The sequence below is a fragment of the Mustela lutreola genome, chromosome 4 (assembly GCF_030435805.1).
Source record: "Mustela lutreola isolate mMusLut2 chromosome 4, mMusLut2.pri, whole genome shotgun sequence".
Lineage (NCBI taxonomy): Eukaryota > Metazoa > Chordata > Mammalia > Carnivora > Mustelidae > Mustela > Mustela lutreola.
Window position 1 is genome coordinate 98,393,891 of NC_081293.1, and position 17,213 is coordinate 98,411,103.

Sequence of the window (17,213 nt, forward strand, 5' to 3'; positions counted from 1 at the left end):
TTCATTTTGGGGGATTTCTCATTCACTATCCAATCCAGTAATTCCGAAACTTTGGCAAAGGATCAATTCTGATGAAGGTCTTCAGAGGGTTAGACAAAGATGGAGGGAGTTCAACAAGAGATTAAAAAGAAACCTAGCTCCAATATAGATTTGCTAATAAATAAGGAATTTCATAGAAAACATTCTCAGTACCCAAAAGTATATTGTCCCTGTGCTTGCCTTCCTATTGCTTATCACTGGAGAAAACAGACATTCTTTATGTGTTTACAGCCAGCATGCTTCAATTCCAATAACAGAAATAGTGCAGAATATTCTCATAAATTTATAATGAATTTTTAGCTCTTATTCAGTCTGAAATTTTGATAATTAGTGGAGTCTTTCACTGATAGAATCCAAATAATTTCAAAAGGGGTCGAGACATAGTTCACCCAACACTTATGGGAAAAGACCACATGTCATGCATCATCAATACAGACTGCTCTACGGCTGTCCAAACGAGCCCATGCGAACTCATTAATGTCCTCCTAGCATTTCTTAGAAGAGATGGAACATGTTAGCTAAAATCCAAGCAAGCGGGCATACAAGTGGCTTACCTAAATTTTTCTCAGAACTGAGGGAGACAAGCTGTAGTCTTCTTTCAGTTGCTGTGTTCAATGCCAAATTTATCTTTCTTCCAAGGTAACTGCAAAACAATTCCTCAGAACAAGGAAGCAGGGGAAAGAGTCTACTCTCTTCCCCCTGATGTCTTGGTGGAGGTCTAAAATGAGCTGGCTTTAGAAATAAACCATAGGGCAGAAAGAAGCCCAGATTGAAGTATTCTTGATTGGAAGGCGGCTTTACTAAGGAAATAGGGTCCACTCCATATTTCAAAAGAAAGTCCTGGCTTAGGGCAATGGGGGAGCCCTGCATATCCTTCTATATGCCTCACTACCTATTTTTCAGACACAACTAAACATGAAATTGCAGAGTTCACTGACCACTGTGACATAGTCCTTCCCAGGCAGGTTTAATGCTTCTAGACTATGGGGTGGGATTAGCAAGAAGCAATTGCCATTTGACCATGGAACTCCATTCCTTTCAGGCATAAGGGGGAGAAGAGGCCTGGTAGACCATGTAGCCAGGTCTGGGAGAGTCCACACTGAGGTCTAGACCTCACTCTGAACCAGTGTGGTGTATCTTCACCTTTGAAATAAGGGGTTGGATATGTGATATTCAGATCATGTCATTGTGTGTTGTTTTGTTTTGTGTATTTTAGGGGCTAGATCTTTTCTCAAAATAAGATTTTAGGAGGATCCATGGGAAAAAAAAAAAAACAAAACAAACATAAAAACAACGTAGGTCAGGGTGAAATTGGGAGAGAGACCAAGAGTCCAATCTATTCTAATGGTTTCAGCGTTGCTTAGAAACCACCAGAAGTGATTTCACAGAAGCCTAAACCCAGGACCAAGTTGATCTTCAAAGACCATTTACACTCTGTACTTTGTTTTCCTAACTTTATTGCCCTCTGAATTGCCGTGCCATGAATTGCCTCTCTGGGTTTATATCCTCATGAGCAAAATAGAGTTGCATGGGCCAGTAGGAATAAATGATAAAACTAAGTATGGAGATTGGAAGAATTCTTCCAATCCTGAGACTGCCACTTAATGAGTGTGTGACCTGGAGAAAGTCACTTATTGTCTCTCAGTCTGAATTTATTCATTCTACAGTCTGGGAAAGGTAGCAATCATGGTTATCTTTCACTATCAACGCTCCCACTCCCACTCACTAAACTCAGCAACCAAATAAATTTGGAGAGATATATGTAATGTAAAATTTCCTTGGAATTTTTGATCCATTCACTTTAATTTTTTATCTCAAATAATTATCACTATTATCTCAAATAATATGTGAAATGTCTTACTAAATAAAAAGATGTGCAAGTGTTTCATATGGCAAATTCTACCCAAACACTAATGATGTTGTATGCCATTCATTGAAGGAAGATTATATTTAGTTGTAACCTCTAGGTTATTCTGTGGGCATCTCTGTTGGCACAGAAGTCAATTTCTGTTACAAATCCATGCGGGCTTATCAAATAGCCTGTCTCCCAAGTATCAGTAATTTTTTTTCAATGACCTATCTCAATACCTATGACTCTTCACAGAAATTGACTTTAACTTCAGAAAACAGTTCATGAAAGTCAATTGTCTGCAATCAAACATTAATTAATTACCAAGCAAAAACAGAAACCTTGTAGCTGACCCAGGAAATACAGAGAAAAATAAAACCTGGCTCTTCACAGTCAAAGAGCTTAAATTACAGTTGAAAAGCAGTATCAATGTAGCATGCATCTGTGAGGTACCATGATGAGAGGCCAGCACCAGCTGCTATGCCTGGAATGTCTGGAACCCTCTCTCCACTTAACAAACCTTACCCTTGACCTCAGGTGTGTCTACACGTAGCTGAGAATTAGCCATCGAGTTGGCTCACCATTCACAAGTGGCCTGTTATTCGGCAGGCTCAGCAACAAGCAGGCTTAGTTCTTGGATCTTGGTGCTTACAGCCTAGCAGGGAACAAAGATCTTCCCTGAGGCATCAGGGCCACTGTAAAGAATTAACACATTTAGTGGCTTAAAAAAACAGAAAGGTCTTCTCTCACTGTTTTGGAGACAGAAGTCCAAAAAGCAAGAGGTTCCCAAGCCTGTAGTCTCCCTGAAAACTCTAGAGAAGAATCCTTCCCTGCTTCTTCCAGCTTCTGGTGGCCCCAGGGGATCCTTGGGTTGGGGAGGCATTAACTCCAGTCTCTGCCTCTGTCTTAACATGACCTTCATCTCTATGGCTGTTGCTCAAATCTTCTTCTGCCTTTCTCTTATAAGGACACCTGTTATTGGATTTAGAGGAACCCCAATTCCATGTTAAAAATCTCATTTTTAACATAAGCACATCTGCAAAGACTCTTGTTACAAATAAGCTCACCTTGGCAGGATTAGGACACGGTCATAATTTTCTGGAGACAACCATCAACCCATAACATCTGTCTCGAAAGAAATAACTACAGATCTTATAAGGGCTTGAGATAGGATGGGACGTGGAAGCATCTCAGAAGGTGACTGGCCTTGACGGTGATCAAAGGAAGCTCTCCTAAGGTCATGTCAGGTAAGGGCTACAGGATGGCAGGAGAGGAGGTGTGGTGAAGAGCACTCCAGGTTTAGGGAGGAGATGGGCTCAGGCTGGAGGGGGAAGATGGGAAGGGAGAAAGGAACTGAGAAGAAACCAGAATGAATGGAGCAGAAAGAGCAGAGCAGTAGATACTGAGGTTTTCCTAAGAGCAATGTGAGTTCAAGGAAACTTTTAATAAGGGAAGTGAAAATTATCATTTGTGCTTTAAAGCATCCTTCCAGCTGCAGTGTGGGGAGAATGGTCTGGCAGGAGGCAAGAGAAGGTTTGGGGAGATGAATTGCAGATGACTATAGTATTCCAAGGAAGCCATCTCAGGGGCCAAGATTACTGTGGAATCAAGGGAAAGAGATTTTATGTAGCTTCTTTGATAGCTACCGAGGAAATAAAATGGTCAAGATTCTATCCTATGGAATTTGGGGGGTTGAGGGAAAGAAAAAGCTCAAGAATGGCAACCAAGTTTCTAATTTACAAGGTATTAATACTTGCCCATGCAGAAAACATGAAAGGAGTGGTCATTTGTTTCTCTTTGGGGCCAGGTAGGAAAACATCTAGTTTTTTCTTATACAATAAAGAAATGGCGGCACTCTGAGGTCATATGATTTAACCAGTGTAAACAGAACAAAGGAGCAGGGCCCAGACAAGAGCTGAGAGCTTCTAACCCCTAACACATTTCTTTCCCTGTGCATCGACCTGCCTTCCCTCCCTTTTCTTACCCAAATCCACTCCCTTCTTTGCTTTTGTTTTGAGTTTTAAGGATTTTTCTACATACATAAAGCAGTGTTTATACTGTATGATGTATTTGTTATATTCAGGATCTCAATCTTCCCTTAAATGTCAAATTTTCTTTTCCTGCCACCCATGCTCAGAAAGATTTCTACCTTAGCACAAGACTGAACATGGGGATCTATAGGAGCAATTTTATATTATTATGACCAAACGGAACTGAGCTGAGCATGCGCTACAGTTATCTTTTCTTCCAGAATATTCTTCCACTCAGTTGTTTCTGTGTCTCATGTCCTCTCTCGTATCTGCTTGTCCAGCTCTACCTCTTTCTCACCCATCTCTTCAACTCATTTTAAGGACTGCTGTGTGGTCATTTATGAAACCTCACTTGATATTTTATGGATTCTTCTCATGAAATAAAAACATTAGAAGAGAGAGAATTGTCCTTACTTATAACAAGGGCAATAATAACATATGCTTGATCCTTAAAACATGTGGGGCTTTGGGTCCATTAAGCCTCATGTTTGGCTTTAATTCTTATCCAATGGAAACTGATCTGTTTCTACTTATTCTCTCCTGATAGTGCCCATCATTTTCTCATCCTGAAGTGACAAAATTTCTGAAGAGTATTGTCACTCTACATTCTTTTTTCAGGGGTCTGCAGTAGTCCTCACACTCCAAGGGTTTTTAGAACAAAATGTGTGTCTATCCTCCAAGATTTAATCATAAATAATAGTCTACTTGCAAATCCTAATGGATTAGGAAACAAGGTAAATTGAGGAAGTATTACTTTACCTTCAGAAAAAGGTTTTATTACTTAGATAATGATTGTCAGCATGCTTTAAAATCATCCACCTTGTTATTTGGTTGCATTTGGTGTGATGCTTTATTTTAAGAGGGCTCCGCTAAGAATAAGGTACTAATTCTGTCCAGAACATCAAGACTTATAATTTTGTAAATTCCAGAAACCACTGGTATATAAAAATAGATGCCTTGTATTTGCATTCATATCTTGATGGCCTTTATAACATTAGTAATTGTTTCTTGGTTGCCATTATATAATGCCGACAGGGGTAAGATGACCTAGGACAGTTTTTAAACCAAATTGTTTGGATTGCCAGATCATTACCAAAAACACAGGAAGATTTGAAAATTATGTAGGACCTTGCAAAGCTGTGGGGTATGATCTCTGTCTTTGCTTGCCTGTACAGTCAGAGGGCATTACTGATACATAAACCAGACGTAGGACTGATGTAGGCTGTAAATTTCTCCAGCTCCATTCAGCCAGAGCAGTGGGAGAAAACATCAGGATGAAGGAAAGCAAATTGCTGTTCAACTCGCATGTTTTGAAATAAACCCACTTATGCCAACATTATTTCCTCCTACATGAAACAAAACAAACAAACAAAAAGTCTTCAGAGAATGAAGTAGAATCTTCTGTTTTGGCTTATTACAGAAATAGCAGAATTCCTGCAAGCTACATATGGCAAAGGATAAATGTGATATTTGGAGTCATTATACAGAGTAGTATCAAAAATTATAACTAGAATTATTATTATTTTTTTTTTTTACCTAATGCCAATTATAGCTGTGTCCTCATGGATTGCCTAATCACTGAACTAGAGTTCAAAGTTGCTACCTCAAATAGGACCACCTTTCCTCAACGGCACCAGTTGTCTCCTGGTCCTGCAGTTTCTTTGATTCTTTCAATTTTTATGATACTTTGTCAAATTTCATTTTGTACTCTTATTTGGATTCATCGATTTATGTAGTGTCCACTGTGCCCAAGGTGTCCCAGCTGGTGCAAGAGAAACTGAAATCATTAAGACACCACACTGGTCCTTGAGAAATTTATGATCCAAAAGAGAAACTGCCATGAGAACACAAGCGTACTAAGGGCAGAAAGCTGAAAAATACAAATATCGTGTGGTTCACAGAAAGAAGATGGCTCCTGTGTTGCAGACAACTGGGAAATCTTTATGGAGAAATTAAGCCTTGAAGTGGATTTAAAAGGGTTTGTGTAAGTGGACATTGTGGGAGAGAAATGGGAATTCCATGCTCAGGAAATGTCCTGAGGCAAGGGTATGGCTGCGTGGAGATCTGAGACATGAGTGCAGCAGAGGTAGTGGTCAGACTTGGGTGCAGCAGAGGAAAAAGGCAGGAGACTCAGGGCCTCTGAAAATGTTGCCCGGGGATCATTCATTGTGGGTGTGTTCTGGAACAGAGCAGGGCTGTGATGAGCAGCAGTGTCAATCAAGGGAGAAGCACTAAGGATGAACTAGAACGTTGTCTAGACAGAACCATGGAGGATAGAGCTAGCAAAGAGGACTCATGAGCCTGAAGGAAAGATAGCCAAGCAATTTTCATCTATGGCCTCAGAGACAAGAAGAGGGAAGTTACTTTGGATGGGGCTCTGAGATTCTGAGCCTCTGTAGCTAAGTGGGTCTTGTTTCCATCAGCAAAAGAAGGGAAATCTGAGGTGGAGACATGTTTGGATGTTAGCAGTGATGTACCCTGTTCTAAGCATGAATTTTGAAGCGCTGGTGATATGCTCAGGAGGGAATGTTCACGAAGCAGTTGGAAATACGGGAAAGAAGAGCTGGATGGACATCGGGATGAAGAGAGACATTTGGGGTAAGTGTTTAGGCATTGGGATTACTGTATTTTGGCTGCAGCCAAGAGAATATGGAATGAAAGAAGACCAGTAAAAGAACCATGGGGAATACCTACATTAGTTATGAGTCAAAGAAAGGGAGCTGGCAAAAGAGGTCAAAAGGGAGAGCAGAAGAGACAGGAGAAGCAGAGGCTGACACATCCCAGGGACCAAGGGCCATAGGAGGAGTGAGTAGTCAGAGAGTGATATGCTGCAGACAAAGGAGGCTTCTCTCCTGCTGCTCCCTCCCCAGACCCCCATATCCCCCTACCCTGCCCCCCACCCCCAGTCTTGAGCTCCTTCTTATTCCCATGGTGTGGAGAGGACTGCAGAAAACCTCTGCTTCTCTGACTCCAGTCTGTACATCTTCAGCCCACCCTGACTACCACTTCCTAATTAATTTTCTAAAACCCTGTTTTCATCTTGTCATCTCATGGCTGAAAACACAAGCAGTAGCTCCCTCTTGCCTATGGAAATTCTGTAAGTTGAGCCTAGTATTCAGCCTCAATTACTCAGGCCCTATTAATTAACACCATCTTATCTGCCTGGCTTTCCCTTTTATTCCTCTCTAATACATTTTGTTAGAGCCAAGCCAGGGCTCATGCTGTCACCACACCAGACTACCATGCCTCCATTTTTTTCCCGACTTCTCTGTTTTCAATTCCCATTTCTCTCCTCTGTGCCAAGATAGTAGGCCAACATGGAAATTGAAATTAAACCTCTCTGTTTCACTCTCTTCTGTTATAGTGTAGAGCTTATTTTAGCCTTAGAGTGGGAAGAGTTTGACTTTTCTGTCTCCCATGAAGATCTGGTCTAACACGTTGATAATCACCTAAGATGTGATCGCAGGTGCTGTCATAGCAAAACACCAACCTCACCATCAGCCATGCCACTTGTCTAGATTCGTTCTTTTAGGTCACAAAGGCTTGTCTACTATGCCATACAGTATGGTAGTTATTACCTATCACAGAAAGTTTTCCTCCAGTGCTCTATGGGATAGCGCTGTTTTTCTGTGTTCCAAAGTTCTTGTAGAATGCAAAAGCCCTTGTAAGAAGTTAAGCTTCATTAACTACCCCTTGAAGGGAATCAGGAAGAACCGGTGAAAAAGAGACCCAAAATAAGAGTGAAAATGGAGAGGTAGAGAGTGGAGAGGGGCAGCTAGAAAGAAGTGGCAGAAGGGACCTGAAGACCAACATTACATCTTTGCAATTGCACCTTCCACTGTACTCGAGCCCTTTTGCTATAAGAGAAGGTATCTATTTTGCAAACTTGAAGTGTTCATTTTTGTCTTTCACCTTCCACCACTACCACCACCATCATTGTTCTTGGGGAGCAGTGTATATCCTGACTTTCTTAGAAAGAATGACTTTCCTTTCTCCACTGGGATCTGCATAAGCCCACAGGTCCATCCATAGGGGAGATTCAGGACTAAGATGGGATAGAAGGGAGGATGGTTCCTGGACACAAAGATAGGGCCCTGGAGCAAGCTGGGACCAGCACTTGGCTCCCACACATAGTGCAGGTAGATTGCAGTGAAGCCTCTGTAAGGGACATTTGTCAAAAGATACAGCTCCCATTACAGGTTCCCTAATGTCTGGAACTCAAAGTGGTTAATGTCTTATTGGCACCAGAAATTAACTGGCCAGTAAGCCTCGACTTTGTCCTCTGCAGGGGTCAGGCTTAGGTGTGCTGAGAGAAGGAAAAGCCATGAAGGAGATTTAAACACACACTCTCTGATTGGCTCCATTTCATTCATCGTCCCCTCTATTTCATTCATTCTACAACATCCTGTATGGAAGTCATGGGGGGGATAAAAAAGCACTGAAAATAGTTTTGTAAATATTTGGTCCCCTGCTCAGTCCTGACATGTAAGACAAGGGAACAAATGGCTCTGAATCATGCCGGTGGGCCCACATCTCAGTTCAAAATGTGCAAAAAGATCTGAAAAGCCTGGAAAGGTTAAAAAGAAAAGAAAAGAAAAGAAACAGTAGCTTCTGGAAGGGCACCTGCCCAGAGCTTTTCCCCACAGCCTACGCGGTCTAGTTTAAGAGGGCCAACTCAAGCAGGTTCCTAGACCAGTGGTTCTCAAAGTGCAGGTCCCACACCAGCAGCATCAGCATCACCTGGGTACTTAGAAATGCAAATTCTCAGTGTGCCCTGCCTCCCCCCGCCACCCACCAGGCTTCCTGAAGGAGCAACTCTGGAGGTCAACCATCTACGTTGTAAGCATCCCTCCAGGTCATCCTGATGTGCACTCAGCTTTGGGACTTCTGAATAGACAGTGAAATTTGGCCTCCTGCCTTTTCCTCTCTCTCTCGTTTTCTACCTTCAGCCACCACCTTCCAAGTCCCAGAGACTAAAGCTGCCACACCACAACTGGGAGTAGCAAGGGCAAAATGGAAAAGGTTCTTAGATTTGTCAGAGAATCAAGAAATAATACTGACTGAAAAAGGAGAAAACAACTGAAAAAGCATCCCTCCCCAGCAGTCAGTGGCTTCTAGTTTCATGCTTGTTCACACTGCAGGGCAAATGGGTCCTGCTCTGGGGGCAGGACCTTGGACTCAAACTCAGCTCTGCCTCCTACTAGTTGTGTAACACCAAGCAAGGCATTTAACTTCTCTCTGTGTATTTCCTCATCGGTGACACAAGGAAAAAAAATACATCACCTCATGGGGTCACCATAAGGATTAAACATTTAAATAGATGTAAAGATTTTTGAACAGTGCCTGACACAGAAGCACACTGAATAGTTAATACTAAGATCCAAAGACCACGGCCATTTATAATCAGGCGACGTCCTTAACTTCAACTTTATCCACTCAACAAACCTTTGTTTAGAAATGTAAGATTGTGAAATGGCTGGGTTAAATTGGTAAAGAAAGAAAGGAAGGAAGGAAGGAAGGAAGAAAGAACGAACAAACCTGGGTGGCTCAGTTGGTTATGCATCTGCCTTCAGCTTGGGTCATGATCCCAGAGTCCTGGGATCAAGCCCCGAGTCAGGCTCCCTGCTTCTCCCTCTCCCTCTGATGCTCCCCCTAACTTGTGCTTGAACTCTGTCAAGTAAGTAAAATCTTAAAAGTATTTTTAAAAATAAAAATAAAGAACCTGAGCATTCCTGGGTATGTAAGACCCTTCTTAGAAACGAAGGCCCCTCCCTCTGTCCTGTCTCCCAGGATTCTCTCCAGAGAGCAGAGTCATACCCTCCCCAGAAGACATACAAGGGGAAACAGAAATCTCAGGGGTGGGGAGATCCAAGGAGTCCCTGCCTGCAAAGGACCCCACAGGGCTCACTGGTTTCCAACAGTTTGACTCAAGAAACCCCACAGGGGCGGGCTGAAGGCAGAAACAGGAGGAGGCCTTCGTGCTCCAGGCAAGCTTCAGAAGGGAGCCACTGCCCCTTTGTCTGGACAATGCAGGCTACAGAGGCTGTAATCTGAGTGGGGTGGAGGCAGGAGCTGGGCCACAGAATCAAAGGCTCAGACCCAGCAAGGCCGGTTCCCTTCAGCGTCAGCTTACTGTGTGGCTCCCTGGGGTCCCACCAGAGGAATCAGATGGAAGGAAAAGAGCAAACAGAGACAGATTTTTGGAGACTTTGATTTCTAATCAATGGTTCCAAAGACTACTTGACTGCTACTCCGGTATGTTCCTGATAGCCGGAATTTTCTTAAAAATGCAACGCCCTAATCTCTCTGGAGCTTTCTTCTTGGGCCTCCTCTTCTTCTCAATAGCATTGAGGGGTCTTCGGCCTGGCACAGAGGCTTCGGGACGCAATCCCATTTTAGACCAACTTATCAGCAAACGCTGTTGATTTCTTCTCTCTAAAGATATTCATTGGAGAAATCTCTCATTTTGTTCTTTCTTGGATCTCCTACCTCTCAGGATAGAGTCTCTTTCAAACCTTTTTGGAAGACATCCTAGTTACATGAGAACAAACTGTTGAACCTGGAAGACAGAGTTTGTGAAAAGGCTACAAACGTTAATTCTGCTTTCACAGAAGTTGGGAGCAAACTGTGTGCATACCCTCTGGCTGGCAAACGCGCCACAAATATTTCATTTGGGATTTTTTCTATCAGGTTTTCTTTGTGTGGATACCAAACTACTTTTTCAGCTAAACCACTTCAATACATAGAAAGGAAGTGAGCTCCCCTTTTTCCAATCTTCTACTAAATATATATTTTTATAGCCTGTCTAATTTCATTCATTGTGTTATGGTTCTGGCAGAGATATTAGTGTCTGGAAAAATAAATTATTTAAAAACCAGTCTGAGAGCGAGTGAATGCAGTGTCAAAACCACCCATAAAATATGTCACTGTATTGCACAGTTTAAACTGTTTGCTCAGAATTTTATATGTCAAACAACTTAATTTCCCCCTCACTTCTATACATTGATGGGTGGCAATCGGCTAAACTCAATACCTCGGTTCTGAAAATTAATGTCATGAGGCCTTTCGGCCTGTTAGAAGTCTCTAGAGCACCACTGAGATGGTTTAGTTGTTCCCACAAACATGGGAATACCTCAGAAGTGTGTGCTCATACTATTCCTACTATCTCCACATTGAAACTATCCTCTCATCATTAAGTCTTTTTTTCTTTCTTTTCTTTTCTATTTTTTTTTTTAAAGATTTTACTTATTTATTTGAGAGACAGAGAGCACGAACAAGGGCAGAGGCAGAGGGAGAAGTCGGCTGGCCACTGAACAGGAAGCCCCACGTGGAGCTTGATAGCAAGACCCCCAGATCATGACCTGAGCCAAAGGCAGACCCTTAACTGACTGAGCCACTCAGGCTCCCCTCATTATTATCGTATATGTGCTTCTTCCTCAGGCCATTTACAAGGCAGGTGAGTTTTACTGCCTCAGTTTCTCCACAATGCACCGATTTCTGATCTTACCCAGGAGGCCCTTATCTTCTCTCTCTGGAATTGTTCTCCCCACAGCTAGTTTTGAGCCTCTCTTGACCATTCATTCCATCAACCACACACCAACCTTGATCCTGTGAAAGAAAATCTGACCATGTCCTTCCTCTCCTCAGAACCGCGCCTTAGCCTTCAAGACAAAGTCTGAGCCTGTAAGCCTGCAGAATGAGGGGCTTCTCCTGGATGCCCTTTGCCTTTCCTGTCTCATCTCTCATCACTTCCTGCCTTATATTCTAAAAATCAGCCATATTGCCACCAGCCCATAACTGGGCCATTCTCTCCTCTGAGTCATTCTGCCTGTTCTACTTCCTACTTAGAAGAATCCTCTCCACACCTGCCTTCCCCTTCCATTGACTAACTCTTTTCTGGTCTCTTATTTTATTTTATTTAAATTCAATTAATTAATACAGTGTATTACTAGTTCCAGAGGTAGAATTCGGTGATTCTTCAGTGTGCCTTCCTTGGGGGGGTGGAGTAATTGGGTGATGGGCATTGAGCCGTTGACTGACTCTAGCGTTGTGACTCCAGTAGGACATCTTTTGATTCAAGCAGAGATGCGAGCCCCCGCCACGGACAGCACCCTGCCTCATGCACCCTACCGCTCTTCCCACTAGACTGTGTCTTCCAGCTGACCTCCTGTTCTTTCCAGCTGGACCATGAGCTCTGTGTAAGCTGGGGCACATTTCTCTTATTTGGTGTTGTATCCCTACCCCAACTCCCCACAAGGGCCTTTTAGAACTGGTTACACATCAGAACAAGTGCTTGGTATGGATGGCATTGCTCGAGATTTTTCCATCTACTATCCTCACGTTGCTGCCTTTGCCTTGTGGCTCCAGAACAGTCTGATTGCACCAGGTCTCCAGGGTGCTCAAGCAGAGGGAAGCGCCAAACTAGAGTGAACTTGTATCTCATTTGCCACCCCTGCAACAACAACAGCTAGTATTCAGTAGAACCCTTCCTACAGCCCCCTTGCATTTTCAAATGGACCCCAGCTAGGAGGATACATTATGAGGTGGTGGGAGGCAAAGTTCAGATGCATTCCTCAAACTTTCAAACAAGTTTCAACCTTCCCACAAAACAGTGATGGAGGGAAATGGGTTAAATAATATTTTTTGAATTAATTCATGTTCTAGGGCACCACTGTAGCTTTCCGAGGGGTGGTTTATGCTTGTCTTTGGGTCTTTGGGTAACATGTGCCATATCTCAATTCTAATGATAAATGTATATTTCAAACTCTTTCAAATGCATCGGATCTTTCTAAGAACATAGAATAAAACAGAAAAAGGCAGGGTGCCTCGGTGGCTCAGTGGGTTAAAACCTCTGCCTTCAGCTAGGGTCATGATCTCAGGGTCCTGGGATCCAGCCCTACACCAGGCTCTCTGCTCAGTGGGGAGCCTGCTTCCTCCTCTCTCTTCCTGCCTGCCTCTCTGCCTGCTTGTGATCTCTGTCTGTGTCAAATAAATTAAAAAACAAAAACAAAAACAAAAGAAAAGACAAAAAACAGAAAATGGGGTATAGTGTCAGAGGATCCTGACCAAATCCTCAGAACTGTCTGAACACACCTGTCCTCTCATTTACCTTTGAGGCAGAGCCTATGAAACATTCGGTTTTCTGTTCTGTGTATGTGAGTTTTGTTGTTAGTATCGATGTAGAGGATTTTCCCTTTGTCTTAACTTCCCTGACGCCACCACCTTTGTCCCAGGAAAGCCACCCCACCCCCATAGGCTGCAATTGAGGAAAAATCTTTTAAAACAATTATCAAGATTGGCTGCCCACTGTGATCAAATTCATTAGATAGTAGCTAAACTCTACATTTCACTTGGCACACAATGTTTTACTCTTTTTTTCTCTCTCTCTCTTTCTTTCTTCGGTATTCACATGGAAATAATGCCATAGTTGTCTAGGGGTAAATTTGAGGTGCTCTCTGAGGACCTGGCATATTTCGGTAAGCACAGGCCGAGAGATGGGAAAACAGAGGACAGTAACTCCTTTAAAAAAAACAAAAAACAAAAAACAAAAAAAACTTTTTTTTTTTTTTTTTTTTTTTTTTTAACCAGTAAGACTATTAGTGATTATCTAAAGGAATGCTCTTAAGGAAAACTTGGAAATACTGAAAAAGTGTAAAGACTATTCTTTTTAAAAAATAAATACACACATAATACTATACTCTGTGTACTCAAAAATTAGGGTCATAGCGAGGAAACACCTTTGTATTTTAAATAACACATGATAGAGAGTAATTTCTGATAGTATTGAATATTATTTTAGTACAGTGTTTAGTGATTAAGGTGTTGGATCAGAATTCATTGGATATTCATGCAAAACCCCCAGTGCTGAGTCTTGCACCTGAATCAGAAACTCAGAAAAGGGAGTGGGGGGGTCTGCCAAAGAGGTGAGTATTTTCAAAGACCATATTAGGTAATTTTGAGGTATTACCCATTTTCTCAGTTTAAGAACTGTTAGAAGTCATGACTGACACTGGTGTAGTAGTCCACAAATTATCAGTATGGAGAATTTAACCAGTTGCCTATTGCCAGACAGTTGGATTGTTGGATTTACTAGGTCCAAAGACTTAAACACTTTTGAAGATACAGATATACCGTATCCCAGAAGGTGGTAATAAGCTAAACATGATCTGGGAATGTTCACCTCATTAACTCCTTTAGACTTCTAAAATATGAATATCTTTGTCAATCCAGTAGATAAATACTGGTTTTTTCCTATACTTTTCAATTTCTCTTGCCATGTCCTCATGAAGATTGTATGACTTCCATGTGCTTACTAACCACTGAGAGTGTGTAGCCCCATTCTATTGAATTTGTCCCCGTTCTTATCAATTTATGAGTCCTCTTCATTTGTTAAAGGTATTAACAGTCCTTTTTCTCATATTTATATGACATGTATTGTTTTTTGTTCACCTTTATTTTTGTCAGCTTGTTTTGATGTGAACAAATATAGGCTCTGTGCAATCGAAATGACATGACTTACTAGTTTTTCCTCATAAACACCTTCTCTTCCAAGAGTCAGTTAAATACTCCTTTTATTTAGTTTTTTTCTTGTTTCTTCTATAGATTAGTTCTATAATCCATCTGGGATCTATTTTCATGTATTGCTTGAAGAGAATTTGCTTCTTTCTTTCCCAAAAGGTTTATCAACTTTTTCCAGAAGCACTTTAATAAATAATTCATTTTACCCCCTCTAATTTAAAGTGCCACAATGACCATAACAGGCTGTTTGGCTACAGAAGAGTCCTTTTTATCATTTTCCTCCTCTGTTCATCGTAACTTCATGCTAAATATTAGTACTAAAAAAAGTACCTCTTCCCTCATTAGTTTTGTTACTCAAAATTTTGAGTAATTCAAAATTAGAGTTGTTACTCAGCTCTAAACACTTTTTCAAGTTTCAGATATATTTTGATTCCAATTTCAGTTGGAATTGCATTTAGTTTATAAGAAATTGAAAGAGAAATTATATTTTTCTATAACCGGTATTGCTATGAAGGAAAATATTGTATGTTTTCATTTATTCAAATCATGTTGTATGCTTCTAAGTAGAGTTTTTAGTTTTCCTCTCATAGGTACTAACTCACTTTCTTAATTTTGTTGACATATGGTTTATATTTTACCTGATATCTTTGACTTTATTTTATTCAATAAAATTTTGAACTGGGGAATAGAAAACAATTTGGTTTTGTATGTTTATTTGCAGCTCACCACCTTTCTAAATCATCACTCATACTTTCCAGTTAACTTACTTATGTTTTATAGGTTTCAAACTACATCCCCTATAAATAACATCAATATATTTACTCCTTCCCAAACTTTGTACTTCTTATGACTTGTTTTTGCTTTGTTTTGTTTTGTTTTTGACTGACTATCCCTTTTATAAAAGTCATGAGTAATAATGGTGATCCTGGCACTGCACTGATTTTGCACCTTTATTTTGAGCTGTTTTTTTAGACTTACAGAAAAGTCGAAAAACAGGTAAAGAATTTCCATATAGCCCTCTCCCAGCCTCTGTCAATGTTCGCACATTCTGTAACCACAGTACCAGGAAGCTAACATTGGCACAACAACATTAACTGAAGATCCTATTCAAATTTCACCAGGTGTTTTTTTTGTTGTTGTTCATTTTTTTTTTTTTTAATTGACGCCTTTGTTGTTGCTGTTCCTTGCTGTTATTCAGGATCCTACATTGCATGAGTCTCCAGCAGTCCTCAAGCGTTTCTCAATCTTTCTTTGTCTTTCTTGACAGTGACATCGCTGGAGAGTATGGGTCAGTTATTTTGCTGAGCATGTTCACATGACCAGGATTATGCACATTGGGTAGGAGTACCAGAGCCGTGATGCAGTGACCTTCTCCATGCGTCACGCGTTGCATCGCATTGCAGGGCTTGCGGGGATTAAGGTGGTTTCTACCAGGTTTTCTCCACTGTTTCCCTGGCTCGCAAACAACTCAGGGGAGGCACAGGAGCCTGCACACCCTGTTTTCCTCAAACTTCCACGCATTGGTTTTAGCCCCCATTGGTAAATCTGGGCTAGGAATATTTTTATTAGAAATGGATTTTGAAGCAGAGAAAGACAACTATCATATGATCTCCCTGATATGAGGAAGTGGTGATGCAACATGGGGGCTTAAGTGGGTAGGAGAAGAATCAATGAAACAAGATGGGATTGGGAGGGAGACAAACCATAAGTGACTCTTAATCTCACAAAACAAACTGAGGGTTGCTGGGGGGAGGGGGTTTGGGAGAAGGGGGGTGGGGTTATGGACATTGGGGAGGGTATGTGCTTTGGTGAGTGCTGTGAAGTGTGTAAACCTGGCGATTCACAGACCTGTACCCCTGGGGATAAAAATATATGTTTATAAAAAATTAAAAATTATTAAAAAAAAAAAGAAATGGATTTTGAACTTTTCCAAATGCCTTTTCAAGATTGATCTGGATAATCATAAGCTGTGTCAAGTTTAAACTATGTTGCTATTGAAATTTGTGTTAGAACTGCATTCCATGTATAAGAAGCTATCCTATTAATCTGTGGTTTTGATTTGACCGATAGATTTCTTCATTTTAGCTTATTCTTTGAATAAACTCTGCTGCTTACTTTTCCTTTCATATATGCTGGATCGAATTTGCTAGCATTCAATTTAGCACTTTAACTGGAATTATTAGATTGATCTATGGAGTTCTGCTTTTGTGTTGCTTTCTTTCTTTCTCTCCCTTTCTTCCTCCCTCCCCCTCTCCTTCCTTTCTTCCTTCCTTCTTTCCTTTCATACTAAATGCTTCGTTGTCAATGAGCCCAAAGCTAGAAAACTGGGAAAGACTTTAATACTGTGGAGGTGTGTGAGGATTTTCCAAGCGCTGCCCAGCTAGGAATACTTTTCAATGGAATCAACTACCACATTCTTTACTTCTCTATGCTGTACCTTGAATGGCCCTAGGGTGAGGGCCGGACTTCAGCTTCACTCCATTCTGTCCCCCTTCCACAAAGCCCTTCTCTCACTTTGCATAAGAAAGGCAGAGCCCTGGCCAGTCTGGAATTTTACCAGTAGCATTGCCTTAAGGAATAGAAATCTCTATAAAGAGATTCAAATCTCAGATCTCTAAGGAAGAATCAAAATTTTGCTGTAGGTGTTGAGAAAAATTAATAATGCTGGTGACTGAATAACGAAGTCCTGTGTGGCTTCCAAATCTCTTTTTTCAACAAAATTGAAGGAGAACATAATGTGATCCTTGATATCAGATCATTAAAAATATGACTTGGGA